Below are 19,194 nucleotides of genomic sequence, written 5' to 3' on the forward strand. Positions count from 1 at the left end.
GCTGCCCTCTAGCGTTAGCAACTGGGAGCCCTGGGGCGCAGTCAGCTCCAGAATTTCCCTTTTACAGCCTAAGCAAGACCTGAAGCACCTCGGAGCTCCGTCCCCCTGTTCTCGTCCACCACCACCCCCGCACTGCACCCCGCCCCACCTCTTCATCCCACCCACCCCCTTCTCCTTTCAAGGGTGTCCTGGACGGCTGCAACCTACCGGTCGATTTAACAGACGGCCCCGCGCTCCCGCTCTTCTCCTGGTCCGTCTCCTCCTCCCCGCTCTCGCTCTCGCCTCCTCTTCCTGTCGGGGCGCCCAGACGTGGCGGAACGCAGCGCCTGCCGCCCTGCGCGCCGCGCTCCCGGCCCCTTCTCGCCGCAGCCCGTGGTCACCGCGCGGGCAAAGGGCGCCCGAGGGGCCAGCGCCCGGGCTCGAAGCGCCGCGAAGCCGGGTGCCGTGAGAAGCGGCGCTTTGGTAAAGCTCGAGAGGGAAAGGAGCGGTTCGGAGTGAGACTTCTGGAACCACCGGACGCCCGGGTTTGCCCAGTGCGCGGCGGCTGCGCGCACCGTCCACCAGGTGAGGAGCGCACGCCTTCCGGTACGGCCTCGGCCTCTCCTTGACCCCGTCCCGAGGCAGAGGCTCGGGCTCGGGCTGGCGGATTTCTGCCCGGTCTGAGGCTCAAAGGCGACGGGGATTAGGGCCTGGGGAGGGCGACTACGGGGGTCGCCCAGGCACCGTGCCTGCCTCTGGACTTCTTAGCACGGGACACGGTTCTCGATCAAACAGCCTTCCAGATGTGTGAACCTAACTGTCGACATTGTGTAGAACTGTGCTTTGAGAATTTTATACGGCTTCCTTGCAGAAGGATTTGAGGCGGCGTAAAAATTAAGTAAAGGTAGAAAAGGGGTGCTTGGAGGAAGGAATTTGGGTGGCAGTCCGGAGGAGACGGGTATGCTGCGGGGACCGCGGGAGGACGAGGGCGAATGCAGAGCCAACGCTGATGAAAAAACCTTTGATTAGAAAGGAATGCACGGTTGCTCCAGCGGTCAGAAAACAGTGATGTGCTCCTGAGAAAGAAAATACCCAGGTGGGGAGGTGACGGGGCTGACTCGTTTTCTTAAATTACCAAATAAAGCTTGGAAATGCGAGTGAAGACGGGAAGTTTAGTCTTAAGCTATTTCCACCCAGTACTGCAAGGTGAGAGACTGGCCCCCTACGTAGTGAAAATGAAAGGGAATTGAAGCTAAATGGAAGTGGTTCCTGCTTCTATCTCAGGCTATCAAGGTTGTGCGTTATTAAAATATCATATAGTTTTATGTGTTTCCATCTGCGTCCAGTTTGGGGTAAGACCTTGTATTCAACCTAACCCTGCTTGTCCTTGAGTTAGAAGGATAAAGCAGAGGGTGTCAGCCTCCCAGGGTGCTTCTTCCTAACCTTCCTTATTGTCCTTCCGTGCTTCCTGCACCAAATCTCCCAGAGTCTGGGAGGGACTAATAGATGGTCAAATGGATTGGGGGAGGGTTTTTTTCCCCAAATAATTCAGGGTTCTCTTACCATTTTTCTCTCACTCCCAGCTCCAAGCAGTATATGCTCAGATCTGAACTTGACATTGCTCCACAATGTATGTTTGCCATAATTATACACTCAGGTGCAATGTGCATGACCTTAAACACCCAGGGTGGTCTTGTGAATCCGGGACTTCCCTGAATTAACCCTGTTCAAGGGGCAGGAAGCAGGGGCCTGGGTCTGGTTCCCTGTGCAGTCTCTTCGATGGGGAACATATTAGAAATACATATTTGAAATACAGAGGAGATTATGAGCCAGCCTTTCTTCTCTTGCTGGTGTACTTGTTTACCTGCTGAATTCAATGAGATGATCCTGTCTTCAACAAATAACTGAGTAGAAGTGTCTGAGGGCAGCTTAGCAAATGCAGAAAATATGCCTGCCTGCCTGCCTTTTTCCTCCCTTCAGAAATTTAGCCCCCAGACCACAGAATTGTGAAAATGAAGCAGGCCTCCTAAATGGGGCTCAGCTCAATTTCTGTAATCATGTTTAAAGCAAAGTATGTTGCTTATTTCTAAAATTGCATAGTACCTCCACTACTAACCATTTTGCTGCATAGAAGTGGGAGAAGTACTTCTGCTAGGTATTTCATCACTAGAGAGCTATACAGAGAAGCTCATTCACATCCTGATTCATCGTTGTTGATACAACTTCATATCATGTCATCATCACCCGATATGGGCTGTCAAAGCCCAAGGGTTGCTGCAGATCTCATGATGAGCTGGAAAGAGCTGGAAAAGAGTTCAAAAAAATAATGTAGCTGAGACTCAGATTCTCAGAATCATGGTTTATGCATGCCCAAACATTCCTTTAGGTGGTCATTGTTCCTTTCGGGAAGATTTCCAGGGATGAAGACTTCACAGATTATTTTCATAGTAAAAAGTATTCAAATTGGCCATTTATGTCCACCAGCTGACAAATTTAAAATTCCATGGAAATCAACATAGTAAACTCAAGTTTTCTTCTCTTCTCTTCTCCTGCCCATGGTGACTTTACACAGGGCATATTCCCAGAGCAGTGCTCCTGGCACACCGTGCCCTTAGGCACATGTTGAGACATGAGCCATCACCTCCTTTGCAACTCTCCCTGCTATCACTTTTTAAATTTATTTTATTTTATTCATTTATTTAATTTTTGGCTGCACTGGGTCTTCGCTGCTGCACACGGGCTTTCTCTAGTTGCGGTGAGCAGGGGCTACTCTTCATTGTGGTGTGCGGGCTTCTCATTGTGGTGGCTTCTCTTGTTGTGGAGCATGGGCTCTAGAGGCGTGGGCTTCAGTAGTTGTGGCGCATGGGCTTCAGTAGTTGTGGCTCACGGGCTCTAGAGCACAGGCTCAGTAGTTGTGGCACATGGGCTTAGGTCCTCCGTGGCATGTGGGATCTTCCCAGACCAGAGCTGGAACCCATGTCCCCTGCATTGGCAGGCAGATTCTTAACCACTGCACCACCAGGGAAGCCCTCCCTGATATCACTTTTGTTAGCCTTTCTGGTATCTATTCAGAAACATCTGCTCCCCATTTCTTCTTATTGATGCCTGGTCAGCATCAATCATGTAAATAAATTTCTATTCTTTGGAGGAAAATAGCCAAGGTTCTCAGAGATGGGACCTAGGAAGAGACAAAAATCCAGGACACATCTTTAGCCCAGATGACACTGCAATATGTTTCCATTCCCTGCTGTTTGATGAGATTCTTACTGGAGAGTGAAGTGAAACATGTCTCTAGTGGCACCTTGTCCCCAGCTGGCTCAAGTACCTCCCCATGGACGTATTAAACCACCCCCCAGGGGCTTCCCTGGTGGCGCAGTGGTTGAGAGTCCGCCTACAGATGCAGGGGACACGGGTTCGTGCCTCGGTCCGGGAAGATTCCACATGCCGCGGAGCGGCTGGGCCCGTGAGCCATGGCCGTGGAGCCTGCGCGTCCGGAGCCTGTGCTCCGCAACGGGAAAGGCCACAACAGTGAGAGGCCCGCGTACCGCAAAAAAAAAAACAAAACAAAACCACCCTCCAATCACCACCACCACCAGGATCTCAAGGCTTCAAATCGAAAGTAGATCCCTTTGCAGAAAACCTCAGGCCCTGACCTGCTAGGTTATCTTCGCACTAATCAAGCATCTGATTTCCACGCCTCACCTGTATACACGTGTCATTTTTTTCATGTTTCTGTAGTCTTTCTTGGAACTTTATTTCTATACTGTCCTTTAAAAGTACAAGATTTAAGTCTAATATTTTAATATAGAGAGGGCTTCCCTCTGTTTCCGTAGGCTTATTTACATGAGAAAATAAACTCGAGGCTGCTCAAGTGGTGAATTTCAACCAAATAAGGATTTACTGTTCATACCACATTTTATCAAGGCCATCTCATGGCAGAGGTGAATCTGGGCATCTTATGCTTTATGCTTCTTTATGCTCCACCTCCCACATTTTTACGCATGGGAAATTATATGAACATTAATTGCAGGGAAACACTGAAGATAAGTATGCTATATGGGTGAGGAGAGGGGTAGATGGCTGGAGAGGGAAGAGAAAAGGGGGGGAAATGGGGCAGTGGCTCTTTACAGCATCTGACTTCTCCTGTTTTCTCCTCCCTGAGTCATTTTCTAAAACTAGTACTGGGGCCTCTAAAGCTTGGGGCCAGTCATCCTTCCAAAGTCTATCTTCCTAGGAATGAAAGGACTTTCATCAATATCCCATCACCTTTTTATAATTTGGTATTTGTTTCCACATTTTGTGGATTAAGAAACTGAGAACCAGAATTTACAGAGATCATTCAGTCAGTTGGCATATTCCTGAATCACAACAAATTGGCAAAATCTTTGAGAATTCTGTTTCTGATACAGTTTGATTCTGATTTTATTTTTCATTTTTAGTTTATTGTTTGTTTGTTTGTTTCATCCCCTGTGGATTACCTGATCACTGTGGTCTTTGTCCTAATAGATTTCAGTGCTTTTAGTTCTGAAAAATGCACATAACCAGAACACTTGTAATAGGTTTGTTGTTAGAGCTGTCTCCTGGTCACCAGTTCTCAACACGTGCGTTGTAGGATTCGGAAGACAAAATCCTTTGGAAGAAGCTGTAAAACCCAATCCTTCTACATATGGATCATTTTAAGTTGTAAGGAATGAGCATCTCAAGATTCTAGTTATCAGTACAGACCAGATGGAAGGTCTTTGTGAAATCTGGCTTGAGAAAGAAAGCATTTTTGGAGTAAGAAGGTAATATTTTGAAAGATAGCAGCCAGTAGCAGCAGCAGCTTGCAGTTCTAAAGCTCTCAGATCCTTCTAACAACCCCATCTACCGAAAATGCCCAAGTAAAGTAAAACCAGACCCTGAGAAATGTCTTTCCTTATCTGCAGCCGTTCTTTATCCCTTTATCAAATAATGGGTATATGGTGATGTTTCCAAGGGATCTGGGAAGGATCTGACTTAAACTTGAAAGTATGGGTTTGGTTGGGACAGCTTGCCCAAGAAAGTCAAATTTGTGTCAAGATCTGTATTCTTGGGAATCAAAGACAAGCCAAAGTGTCTTTTGGGAGTAAACTCTGCCTAATAGTGAGATTGATAGTCAATACCTCCCAGAAAATGACTTCAGCTATGGTATTATAATAATGTGCAGAGTTTTCATAAGCGCATTCATATATGGTGGAATGGGGAAAAGAGGAGGGAACTAATGTATGATGAGTGTCTGCAATGCTTCAGGAATTGTGCTAAGAACTGCACACATATTCTTTTATTTAATGCTCACAGAAGCACTGCAGGGTAAGTATTATCAACCCCTAAAATTCATTCATTCATTTAAAAATTACATTTGTCATCCAGCTGCTGGACCTGCTGTCCTTTTCAGGAAGCTGCAAAAAATCCAGAGTGAGTGATGTGAACACACACAAGGGGAATAGCTAGAGAGAAGGTTTGAAAAGAATGTTGGTCATGGAGGGGATCCTATGACTTGGGACTTTACTCTGTAGGCCTGGGGGAATCATTACAGAATTTGTAAATGTATTTATTAAGAATAATATACATACAAAAAGTGTACAAATCATAAGTGTTAAGCTCAGTGACCTTTCTCAAAGTGAACATACCAGGTAACTAACCACCACCAAGATGAGAAATAGAACCTCTTCACTACACAAATCTCTTCTGTCCCCACCCCATCACTCCTTCACCCTCCTCCCTAAATGTAACCACTCCCTGCCTTCCAACATCATAGATTTTTTTTTTTTTTTTTTTTTTGTTGCGGTACGCGGGCCTCTCACTGTTGTGGCCTCTCCCGTTGCGGAACACAGGCTCCGGACGCGCAGGCTCAGCGGCCATGGCTCATGGGCCCAGCCGCTCCGCGGCATGTGGGATCCTCCCGGACCGGGGCACGAACCCGTGTCCCCTGCATCGGCAGGCGGACTCTCAGCCACTGTGCCACCGGGGAAGCCCTGATTATTTTAAGCTTTATATACACATAAATCACATAGAATGGTCTCTTTTGTGATTTGGCTCAATCTTACATTCATGAGATTTATTCTTGTGGATGGTGATACCAGTAGCTTGGTAATTTGTTGCTGTGGTTGAAATCGCATTGCATTGTATGAATGCGCCACAGTTTAATGAATTATTCTACTGTTGATGGGCATTTGGGTTGTTTCCAGCTTTCTAAACCTGGTGACTAATGTTTCCTTTCACCAAGACTGAGGACACAGGAGAATGAGTAAAAACGCATTTGTTGGCTCTCAGAAGGTTAAAAGAATTGCCAAACTGGGGACTTCCCTGGCGGTCCAGTGGTTAAGACTCCACGCTTCCAATGCAGGGGGCATGGGTGCGATCCCTGGTCGGGGAACTCCCACATGACGCGGGGTACGGCCAAAAAAAAAAAAAAGAATTGCCCCAATCTGTGCTTCTGCCACAAGCACTGTCCCCTGGCTCCCCCCATGACCCTTCCTCCTGCCCCAGCAGCCCTCACACCCCAAATTATAATGGGAACCTCAAAGGGAACATGAACTACTTCGTATTTCCTGAGCTGGTGACCTGTGAATCATTTGCTTTCCCTTCAGTTTTACCTCCTTTCAGCGGCACAATTCCAAACAAAGAAGGAGATGATGAGGAATCAACTAAAACTTTTTTTTTACCTTTTAGACTACAAGACAGAATTCAGGGCAAGAGGATGGAAATAAAGGAAGTAGAATGTAGAGAGCCTAGTCTTGTTCTGGTTGGTTCAGGGGGACTGACCCAGTTAAAATGTGCAGAGCGGCAGATGCCAGCACTGCACGAAAGACAAGCACTATCTGAAAATGCAGTTAGACCGCCAATGGGCTGTGTACTTGGCTTTGCTGGGGACCTGTCACAGGTCAGGCTCTCCAAGAAACACACTCTGAGATGGGATTTATGGTACAGGATGTGTATTAGGGAATGCCCAGGGGAACCACACCAGAGGAAGGGGAGGAAGCAGGATTGGGCAGAGGGAGAAGTTGAGCTGCAATGTGGGCCTCCGGGGGGCGCCTGAGCATTCTAGAATGATCCACCAGAGTTGTCCCAAGCTGGGCCACAGGGTCAGGCTTCCCAACCTTTCCTCCGGCAGGAACTGAAAGTGGCTGCCCTGAGAAGGGCACAACCCAGCTCTCTGCAGCTGAGGACATTCCTGAAAGGGCTGTCCTGACCCAAACCCAGCGGCCTGGCTACAAGCCCTTTCTTTTTTTTTTTTTTTAATTAAAAAAAAAATTTTATTGGCGTATAGTTGATTTATAATGTTGTGTTAGTTTCAGGTGTACAGCGGAGTGAATCAGTTATACAAGTACATATATCCCCTCTATTTTAGATTCTTTTCCCATATAGGCCATTACAGAGTACTGAAAAGGGTTCCCTGTGCTGTACAGTAGGTCCTTATTAGTCACCTATTTCATATATCATAGTGTGTATATGTCAATCCCAATCTCCCAATTTATCCCTACCCCCTTTTCCCCCCTGGTAACCATAAGTTTGTTTCCTACATCTGTGATTCTATTTCTGTTTCATAGATAAGTTCATTTGTACCCTTTTTTTTTAGATTCCACATATAAGCGATATCATATGATATTTGTCTTTCTCTGTCTGACTTACTTCACTCAGTATGACGATCTCTACGTCCATCCATGTTGCTGCAAATGTACAAGCCCTTTCTTGAAGGAGAGATCTGGGCAGCGTGTCTCTGTGTCCATCTCAGGACATTTTTTTATATGGACTCCAACTAGAGAGGGTTAAACTAGATAACTTTCCAGGCTGCTCCTTCTAACTTGTGAGATCTGCATTGACTTTTTTCATTATACCCAGGTTTCTAAGCCACTGAAGAGCTTCCAAAGTGTTGTAACTAATTTGCCAATTTGCCTTTCATCTCTCCTCCCTACCATTTCAGCAAGTAAATACATCACTTAAACCACTCAAAGAAGAAGGGCGGCAAGACCCCCTATAAACACACGTGACCCCTTGATGCAGAACTTCTCTTAAGAAGGTGGGGAGGGTATACTGCCAACTGTCTTCAGTAGTAACCTTTTAGATGATCCTAAAGGGACTGTGTGTGTGTGTGTGTGTGTGTGTGCATGCGCATGCCTGTAATGGTGATGCCTGTATTTAACGCTTGAGAAAGACTTTGCTGTAACTGCTCCTTTATAACTGGACCTGCATGAAGACTGAAATATAATAGAAAAACTGCTCATGAAAACCTCTCCTTACTATCTCTGCCTATTCAACTCAGTAACATGCTATCCTGTAAAGGGGTTTTTGCTGTACATCTTTGACAAGGGACTGGATGATACTTATCAGTTTGAAGAACCTCTTGGAGCAGATTCTGCTGGGGAAACCCCTGCTCACACACCACACGCAGCAGCCCCTGAGCTGGGAACTCTGCCTCTGACCTGATGATTCATTCCATTTTGCCTTTAATGCTGGGCTGCTGCTCCCAGCTTTCCCACGACTGTATTTAGTGAATTTCTACCAAGGGCCTCTCCCCAACACTTCTGTGACCCAGAAAGGGCAGAATTATACTCTGCATCCATCCGAGCTCCATTCCTGGGTCCTATTTGCTTTTCCTCCCACTGTTTGGTCTCCTTTCAAAAATGGTTTTAGTGTCTGCAAAAGCATCATTACGAAAGAAACACGGTCTGTTAAGAAAATGTCATTAGTTTTTGGCCTTCGCTGTGTTAATTTTCTCCAACATTCTTACTGCAGTTCTCCAGTTTGCTTTTCTTGATTGCAATCTGACGCCTCCCCCTCCCTTATTACCTAAAGTAAGTTCTTTGATCGCTCTGGGCCTTGGTTGTCCCATCTCTAACATGAGAATGACAATTCCTGCCTTCTAGACCTACTGTGAGGAGTAAAGAAAGGGTAGTGTAACATAGGCTGTGAAGAAGCTGAGGTATTATTACAATCACTATCTTCATTATTATTCCTGTGTGGGGTGTTGTAGAAATAATCCTGACCTAAGTTTAGTTGAAGGATGTGGCGCTGGTCTTGTACAAAATAAACAGCGATGGATCCAGGCTGAGTTCCACTGCCCTGAACCCTGTCGGCAAGAATTTTTCCTCTTTTAATTACTAAACTTTGCCTCAGATCAGCCCCAGAGCATGCTCTTGTGGGCTGCTTTCTCCAGCCACTCCATCTCCACACTCTGGATCCATTCACAAATCCCCCCTCTGTACATGCAGGAAGAGAGACAGGTCCCAGGGTGGAATTGTGGAATTGCATTTGTCATTGCTCTGCACCTAGAAAGTCACATGGTTTCTGCATGCTCTGTAGTGATGCCTCTTAAACCTCAGTGTGCAGAAGAACCACCTGGGAAGCACGTTAAACCTCAGGTGCCTGGGCCCCACCTGCAAAGCTACTAATCAGTAGGGTGGGGAGGGCAAGAATTTTCATTTCTCACTATCTCCCAGTGATGCTGGTGCTGCTTGTCTGCACACCACACTTTGGGTAGCATGGATCTGGGTGGGTGGTGGGGGTGAGGGGGGTGGCCACGGGGTCAGCATGCCATACAAAAGAAAATGTTTTTGTCACAGCGAAAGAAACAGAAAACGTATAAGGGAACTCAAAGAACTACAACCCAGATTAGAGGTGTGTCATCTTTAAGCAAGAAAACATTTTGCTGTCATGTTGCAAATACTTTATTACCACAGTCTTCTTTGTGGGGAAAGCAAACTTCCTTTTAAAATGAGCAAAAATATCACATCAGTGAGCCAGTGTTCATCTCAAAGGCTACCAAAAGTTTACAAAATTCAATATATATTCCTAATTTTTTTAAAAACTAGTAAACCGGAAGTAGAAGAAATAAATTTATTAATAAACTAGAAACAGTAAGGAACAGTTTTTCACAGTAAGAACATCTTTCTCAAACAATAGCCAACATCATGCTTACTGGTAAAACACTATAACAATAAGACAAGGATGCCTGCTAATACTACCATTATTTAACTTTCATCTAAATGTTCTAATCAATGTGGAAGGAAGGAAGGGGAGCAAAGAAAAAAGAAAAGAGAAAAAGAAAAAAAAGACTAGAAAAGAGGTGTTATAAATACTGGTCAGGCTGTAGCTGTATTATTATTTATAGATGATGTGATTATCTACTAGGAAAACTCAAGTGAATAAATGAAAAGTGCCATTAAAAAGAATGGAGGAACTCACGAAGATGAGTATACAAAAATATACAAAAGCCAATAGCTTGCCTGATTGGCAACAATATTATTGTAGGGATATCTACAAAGCTTGCAAATCACTGGGGAGAAAACAGGCCTGAGAAATGTCAAAAGATTCTGTCAGAGTCCCAGAAGAATGGGAAATGAAAGCCCACCTCACCTGAAGAAGCTGAAGGAAAGGACCCTACCGGAAGGGACTTCACATTCCAAAACTCATCTCCACGAATTCTGTAATATTTATCACTCCATGGTTTCTGACCACACCATGTGGCACTCTAACTAATTCTCTCCTGTATTACCATAAATGAACAAGAACAGTATCCTTACTTAAGTAGCTTACATCTTTTTTGGTTTTCCCCCTTTTAAAATTTTTATACAATTTTTAAAGGTTACACTCCATTTACAGTTATTACAAAATATTGGGTATATTCTCCATGCTGTACAATACATCCTTGTAGCCTATATTATACCCGAAAGTTTGTACCTCCTACTCCCCCACTCTTATACTGCCCCTGCCCCTCCCACTGGTAACCACTAGTTTGTTCTCTATATCTGTGAATCTGCTTCTTTTTTGTTATATTTACTAGTCTGTTGTATTTTTTAGATTCCACATGTAAGTGATATCATAGTATTTGTCTTTCTCTGTCTGACTTATTTCACTTAGCATAATGCCCTCCAAGTCCATCTATGTTGCTGCAAATGGCAACATTTTGTTCTTTTTTATGGCTGAGTAGTATTCCAGTGTGTGTGTGTGTGTGTGTGTGTGTGTGTGTGTGTGTATACACACACACACACACACACACACACACCACATCTTCTTTTTTTTTTTTTTTTAGTTTTTGGCCACACCCCACGACATGTGGGATCTTAGTTCCCTGACCAGGGATCAAACCCACGCCTTCTGCATTAGAAGGCAGAGTCTTAACCACTGGACCACCAGGGAAGTCCCTATACCATGTCTTCTTTATCCATTCATCTACCGACGAACAGTTAGGTTGCTTCCATATCTTAGCAATTGTAAATAATACTGCTATGAACATTGGGGTACCTGTATCTTTTCAAATTAGTGTTTTTGATTTTTCAAATATATACCCAGGAGTGGAATTGCTGGGTCATAAGGTAGTTCTATTTTCAGTATTTTGAGAAACCTTCATACTGTTTTCCACAGTGGCTGCACCAATTTACATTCCTACTTATTATGTATGAGGGTTCCCTTTTCTTCATATCCTTGCCAACATTTGTTATTTGTGCTCTTTTTGATGATAAGCAGCTTACCTCTTAAAACTTTATTTCATTGTGCAGATTTTAATGTTGAACTCTGCCCTTCTCAAAGAAATTTTTGTCACCTGGCAGAAGAAGTGGACATTTAGTAATCCATAAATACTCCCCTACCATATAGTCCAGCATAATTTAAGTAAACATTCAAGGAAAGAAGCAGAGTTTCCTCTTTCATTATGTTTTCATTTGAACTGTCTTAACTTTCTGATCATTCTGTCCCTCTGAACCTAATTTAGTTCCTTACAAAGATGGTCTAAAAAAAATCAAGTATTAAATATGACATTTTATTAGTAGTTGGCAATTAGCAAATAAATTTACAGGATACATTCATATTGGCAAGCATATTTCATAGGTTCTAAACTAGTAAAGCAGTGTAATCTCCTCACCCTTTCTGTGACATGATAAGCCTGTTTCTAAGGCCACCTGAGGCCTCACCTGATGTCCAAGGCATTGGAGGGCCAAAATGTGCTGACCCCAGGATTTGGCAACTTACATATAAGTGAAGCATCTTATCAAGAAGGCATGAAAATGACTTTAGAGGAAACAAAAATCTCCAAGCTCACGAGTCTTGCTTGGTTTTCAGCTTGGTAGCAGAGGCAGTGCTCTTGTGATACAGATAGAGTGGTATTCTCCAGCACATCCATGGTGATTTATACCTTTACCAAAAAGGTGGCCAGCCAGGTCCCACTGATTTTTGGATAATCTCTCATATTGCCTTAGTGTACTGAGTGCCTCTTTCTCAGACACATTTAACACTGACATGCATTTAATTAATAATTTATGGTTCATACTATTGTTAATACAATTGCTACACATTACTGTTATTATATTAAAACATGTGGTATTAGTAGCATATGGTTTGCCGGTTTAATAAAAATGAGCATGAATCTGAGGGTGAGGATGCATGGAGCAAAGACTTAAGGTCAGAGAACCTGGATTAACATCCCAGCCTCCTGGCTTGTGAGCTGCATGGTTTGTCATCATTACCGTTGGACAATAATACCTGCCCTGCCACCTCTAGAGAAGTTTCTCAAATCAGTGTGTGCTGTAGGAATTCATCCTTTACATGATCACCTGTGTTAAGTCAAACTGCATCTTGTCTTCCTCCAAGGGGACAATTCAGCATGGAACTCAAGCTCTGGAGTTCAGCGAGCCAGGTTCAAATCCCAGCTCAGCCACTTGTTAACTGCTTGCTTTGGGGAAAATTACTTACCTCTCTAAACCTTAATGTCTTCATTTGTTAGACAGGGCTGGCATAATAGTACTACCTCATAGGGCTACTATGGGAATTTAAAATATGTATTAGTTATCCATTGCTGCATAACAAATTACCCCAAAGCCTAATGGCTTAAAACAACAGATTTTCATTATTTCAGGGTTTATGTGGGTCGGGAATCTGGGCATGGTTTAGCTGGGTCCTCTGGCTCAGATTTCTCACAAGGCTGCAATCAAAGGGTCAACCAGGAGTGCAGACATCTCAAGGGGCAACTGAGGGAAGATAAGCTTTCAGACTCACTCATGTAGCTATTGACAAGCCTCAGATACTGGCTGGCCAGAGACTTAGGTTCACTGTCACATGGACCTCTCTATAGAGCTATTATCAACACAGCTTGCTTCTCCCAGGTGTTGCAGCTTGCTTTCCCCAGAGCTAGGGCTGAGAGGGAGAGATTCCGAGATGGAAGCCACAGTCTTTTTATAACCTAATCTCAGAAGTGACATCCCATCACTTGGGCTGTACTCTGTTCGTTAGAGACAAGACACTAGTTCCAGCCCATACTCAGGGGAGGGAGTTACACAGAGGCATGAGTACCAGGAGGAACAGATCACTGAGGTCCCCTTTAAGGCTGTCTACCACAATATGATGATATATGAAAAGTTGTTTGATAAAGACTCAAGCCAGTATCAGCTGCTATTACTACCTCACAGTACTGTTCTTAGTCTGAAATTAGAAGCTATGTAATCTATCAGAATACATGTAAAAGGAATTTGTAAAATGTAAAGAGCCTTGCAAAATAAAGGTTTTATTAGTTTTATAACATTCAAAATCTACTTCCAAATTGTAGGTGGTGATATAAAAACAGCAAATCAAGGAGTAAGTGACCTGAATTCTACACCTTGCTCTGCGAATGCCCTTGTAATAACCATTTATTTGCCTCATGCCTTAGTTCTCTTATAAGAGCAATACTAATAACAGCCTTGCCAGGATAAAATGTAATAGCGTACATAAAACTATGCTGAAACCTAAAGAAATGAGATGCTGATGGTGATGCTGATGGTGACAATGATAAAAATGATTATATATTTCAGCTACTGCTTCTTGGTCCTTTGTTGACAGTTCAAGTAAACAGATGTGATTTTTTTTTTATCAGTTATATTTGAAATCTATGCATAAAATCCAGCTACTCCCAATTTTTACACTTTTATATGGCTTAATCTTATCTGGCTTTGCATATTAGATATGCTGCCCTGAAAAGTGGATGCAAATAGAACTTTTGGAAGCTGACCCACAATTCAAATGCACAGAAAGGGTTTCCATATATCTAGTGGAAGTTCACAATGCATGTGTAACATAATTAGTATTTTTGTAATAGAAAGAATTATCTTTATCTAATTAGCCTGAGGTTTCTGACATTATATCAAGTGCTTTAGAATTGGGCACACCTGGATAAATATTCTTCTAGTATATGATCAAGCCTTAAAGTTATTAGAGAAAGAACTTGCAAAAGAGCCTTTTGAAGTAGGCAAATATAACGAACTTTTAGTTATCTCCAAGAGTGCTTTATGTTTAACTCTTGTGCTATGTACACTTCATCTCTCACTGTACACTGACTCCAATTTAGCAGGTACAAGTTCAAAATCTCCTGTTCAACCACTTTATGTGGTTTTTTCTCCCTGCTTATAAATGTATTACATGTTCATTGTAGAAAATATGTAAATACAGAAAAGTGTACAGAAGAGAGTTAAAATTATTCAAAACCCCACCACCAAGAGATAGCCACTGTTGATACTTTGATGTATTTTTGCTCCCAGTGCTTTTACTCTATATAAACAGAAAACAGATGTTTCTTTTTTAATAATATTAGAAGCATACTATGTGTTTTTTGTATCCATTAACTTTTTTCCAATTGACGTTATATCTTTAATAGTTTCACATATAACTAAATATTCTTTTAAAACATCACTTCTGGGCTTCCCTGGTGGCTCAGTGGTTGAGAGTCCACCTGCCGATGCAGGGGACACAGGTTCGTGCCCCGGTCCGGCAGGATCCCACATGCCGCGGAGCGGCTGGGCCCGTGAGCCATGGCCGCTGAGCCTGCGCGTCCGGGGCGTGCGCTCCGCAACGGGAGAGGCCACAGCTGTGAGAGGCCCACGTACCGCAAAAAACAAAACAAAACAAAACATCACTTCTCATAAGTATATATTGTATGGATATATCATAACATTTAACCAATCATTACCACTGGATTTTTAGATTGTCACTTTTTTAATACTATAAAATTAGAGTGTGAAATTATATACATTTAATACTATAACATAGCATGAAATTTTTTACTTAAATCTTGTCGTTATTCTAGCTATTTTGGTAAGCGGTTTGTAGCAAAGGAGTTCTTGACGTCACTAGAGGGGAAATGAGTTTTGGTAATTTAATTGTGATAGGACTTACATACACACCACAGCCTTTTCTTTCCCTTCCTTCCCTCTTTTGGCAGCAATCTATAGGCTTTTAGTGCTGGAAATTGTCAAAGCAACAATCTAATTGGAGTGGCATCTGTCCTTTTTTCCCTACCCAGCATCCATCCCCTTTCTCTGGTAATAGTGCCCTGATTTTTCTTGAAGAACCACACCTCTTTTTCCTCAGTCTGCATGACCCACTCAGGTCAAACTGAATGCACCCTTGACTCCCAAGAGTTACACGTGACCCAGACCAATCGCAACATCTTGCTCTTCTAGCTACTGTGATTGGTTCAGGGATGTCCCGTGGTCCAGAACAAACCAATCAGAACCAGTGAAACTCAGTTCAGAGGTTTACAGGCGCCGCCAAAGCCTTTTATCTGTATCGGCTGGGTGGATGTGAGGATCGATGCCTGGAAATGCTGGGACCTGACCTAAGGGGAAAGCCCCCTAAAGATAACACCTTACATGGTGAAAAGAAGAGATGGAGAAAGCGTCTTGATTTAACTCTTTGACTTCCTGGATCCAGCTGTTCCTGGATCTACCCTGGACATTAAAGTCTCACGAACATTCCCTTTTTTGCATAAACCAATTTAAGAGGATTTCTGTCATTTGTGTTTGAAAGGATTCTCACTAATCCAGAGATCTTACACCCTCAACTGATGAAGAGGAGTTGTGATTAAGATAGTATAAATTCACACTTTATAACTTTATGAGTTGTGGTTAAGAAGATTCTGGAGCTGAATCGTGTATCCATCACTCACTGTGTAACTGCGGGAAAGTTAACATGACCTTCCCTCCGCCTCAGCTTCCCTACTTCTACAATGAGGAAAATGAAGGGTTAAATACATTAATATGTGAAAAGTGCTTAGAACAGTGCCTGGCACCTCCTAACTGCTAGCTAATTGTGCCCCTGCTGCCGCTGTTGTTAGTTTGAAGGTGGAAAGTGAAACACAGGAGAGGTAAGTGACCTTTTTCACTCAGGGCTTTGTTTGCCAACCAAAAATTCAAACTTAGGTCTTCTCTTTTCTGTGCTCAGTTAACGATATCATCACCTTTATGACACAGATTTAAGCATTAGGCTTTGAGAGGGTTTCTGTCTGCATATTTGAATATTTCTGTCAAAAGCATTGGAGGGGAATCTGAGGCCCACAAAATAGCTTTATGTTGCTAGCAGTGACCAGCCCCTACCGCTAGGACTGTAGGTTATAACTTGTAACTGAATATCTTTTATTATAAGAAATTTAATTAACTGTATTGTTAAATGTATTTATTCAATTAAAATTAAAATACATTTTATTGTAATTTCTATTATTACAAGTGATTGGAAAGGAAATACTTGGTCCCTTTCCCAGCTTTCCTTTTCTTAAGTAAAATATACCTTCCCACTAAACCAGATGCCCCTGCAGAATGCCCTCAGGTAGTGGGCTCCCGTTACTACTGAGCGCTGGGCAGGCAGCTGGTCTCTCCCAAATGTGAATCAGATTTCATCAAGTCTGGCTCGGAGAGAACGTGGCATATGGCCAGTGAATACACAGCTGCCTCGTGAATTTTTTCACCGAGATTAGTCTAATACCTAAATGTACAGTGAATAAAACACTTTCTAAATAAGAATATTATGTTCACATTCCTTGTCACTGTCAAATATTAAGAGCCAGGTCATTCCCTTGAATTATAACAAAATCCCACTCTCCTGTTTGAAAAAGTCCACATTACTTAGTATTTATTGTCATACTATTCAAGTCCAGGCTGCCTTTTAAATTTTATTATTAAAACTTTTTTCAGACAGCTACATTGCCTGTTATTAAAATAGAAGCTCTTCTGTGAGTGTAGAACTGCTCCATAAAGGCCTCATAAAATTCTGATAGAGATGGAGAGCATGGAAGAATGATGGTGTGATTGGAGGTGCTGGGCCTGGGGCTTTGGAAGGGTCCGATCGCAGTTCCAACACAGCCCTGACACTTCTTGGCTGCCTGCCATTGAGCAAGGTACTTACTACCCTCCGCCTTAGTTTCCTCATCTGTAAAATGATAGTAATAATATCATGCCCTAATGATAATACAACTATTATCAGAATCAAAATTGGGATAACAAAATTGTCAGAATCAAAATGAGAAAATGTATACAATGCTCTTAGCACAGTACCTGCTGCATAGCAAGCCCTCAAAAACAATGAGAGCTGCTTTGTTATTGATTCCAAAGTTTGCAGAATTATCTTTGTAACCACGGGACAATTAGCAAACCTTTCTGGGCCTCAGTTTTGTCATCTTTACAAGTAAATTGGATCAGATTCGATATAAAATGCCTTTCAGGTTTAGAATGCTATGAAGTGCCCATAGGTGTAAGGTAAACCCCAAATCTATAACAGTGTTGATGTTGGGGGAATTTTTTCAAACCTATTCTTCCACGGTGAAATCAAGCTGCACCCATTCTCAGCAAGGTTCCTCCATTCATGACTTTTTCTCCATCCAGTGCTCAGATTTTTCAGCACTTGTTTGGGGAGAAGAGTTAATGGCTCATTGCAGAACTTTCCTCATCATGACAACTTTAATAGTATTATCAACTTTCTTTCCAATTCCATAATGAATCTTTGTCATAATTAAAGGGCTGCATGATGTTGATAGCACAGACAAAAGTAACCAATTCAAGGATTAACTTGGTTACTGAGGATCACTAATATAGGTTATTCCTTCCCAATTGTTTTGCTGGGGTGGGTGCTGAGGGCACTAATCGTCTTCACTGATTAAGCCAACCTGAAAATCTCTTTATCAGCCCTTAACTTCGTACTTCACCAACACAGCCTTTGAAGTATTTATGTTTTTCTTCTCATGAAGAGCTTTTAATTTTTTTTTTGCCTAGGCTCCAAAGTAAGAAATTAATTTAAAAAGCATTACTTTCAAAGTAGACTTCTGAAAGCCTCCACACATCAACATTAAATCTAAATTGATAAGTATTTTTTCTTTAAATGATGCAACTTGTAAAACTAGTGGTATATTTCCTGTGTGAATAACTATAGCTATATTGATTTATGAACTCCAGGAAGAATTACCGCTAGGGAAAAAGACAGGCTAGAGGAGCACTAGTTGTGAAGCAGATATAACATTTTAAACTGTGTTTACATTTACATGTGTTTATGTGTTAACTGATATTTATACTCATTTTCCAAAAATGAATTATAGATTGATGAAGGATGTATTCAAAACTCAATTCACTGGAAGAAAAAACAATAGATATAAATATACGCTGTGAAATTGAAAAATGTTTTTCTTCTAATAATATAAATGGAATAATGCAAATAAAAATGTCACCTAAGTGGCACGCTGTATTTTTGGACCCCAGATTGACTACTGGCATAACTACCAGAAAATAAAATAGAAACTAGATACAGCCAGGCATTGGCAAATATCCTTCCATATTATTGTTAAGAAATTAAAATAACTGCCTCTTCATGGTGTGAATTTTCCTTATTTGAGCCTTTCTTGATTACAAATAACAGATTCCCATTTCAAATTAGCTTAATCATGAAGGGAATTTATTAAAAGTTGCTAGGATATATGGTGGAACCCCAGAGCCACAGCTAGCTGCTAGGAAGTTATCCAGAACCCAGAACCCAGTATGTATATGTCTCTCTTTTCTCTCCTTCCCTCCTCTCCTCTCCTCTCTCCAGATTGGCTCTCAGTGTTCTGCATGCACGTAGGGAAATGTAGGTATTCTGCAGCTCCCTAGCTCAGATGTCCAGGTTCAGAAAACTAAGAAAACCAGTAAACATCTCTCACTCACAGGTCCAAATTTTTAGATGAAAGTGATTGGCCCAGCTGTAGTTAGGTATGTACCCTTGGTCCAATGAACAATGGCCAGGCGGTGAGGTTCTGAAATTGCAAACATTGTTGCTGGGAATCTAGTCTTACTGGGAGGGGAACAGTATGCAGGAAAAAAGAGGATATAAGTTGTAGAGATACTCCCCCCGAAAGTTGTCTGTTCTTCCTTTTGGCTAGCATGCATAAACACACACACACACACACACACACACACACACACACACACACACACA

At 42.5% G+C, this 19,194-nt stretch overlaps 1 protein-coding gene across 1 annotated transcript in view; it reads left to right on the plus strand.

The window, feature by feature from the left end:
- Window positions 1-478: 478 nt before the first annotated feature.
- The window catches only part of HTR1E (5-hydroxytryptamine receptor 1E), a 69,458-nt gene continuing 50,742 nt past the window's right edge, over window positions 479-19,194 (plus strand). Inside the window, exon 1 of the mRNA XM_029224033.1 lies at window positions 479-564. The gene's annotated coding sequence lies outside the window, so the exon portion shown is untranslated. The remainder of the gene's footprint in view (window positions 565-19,194) is intronic.

Source organism: Monodon monoceros, unplaced genomic scaffold (genome assembly GCF_005190385.1).
Source record: "Monodon monoceros isolate NGI ecotype Baffin Bay Population unplaced genomic scaffold, NGI_Narwhal_1 Super_Scaffold_15, whole genome shotgun sequence".
NCBI classification, from domain to species: Eukaryota; Metazoa; Chordata; class Mammalia; order Artiodactyla; family Monodontidae; genus Monodon; species Monodon monoceros.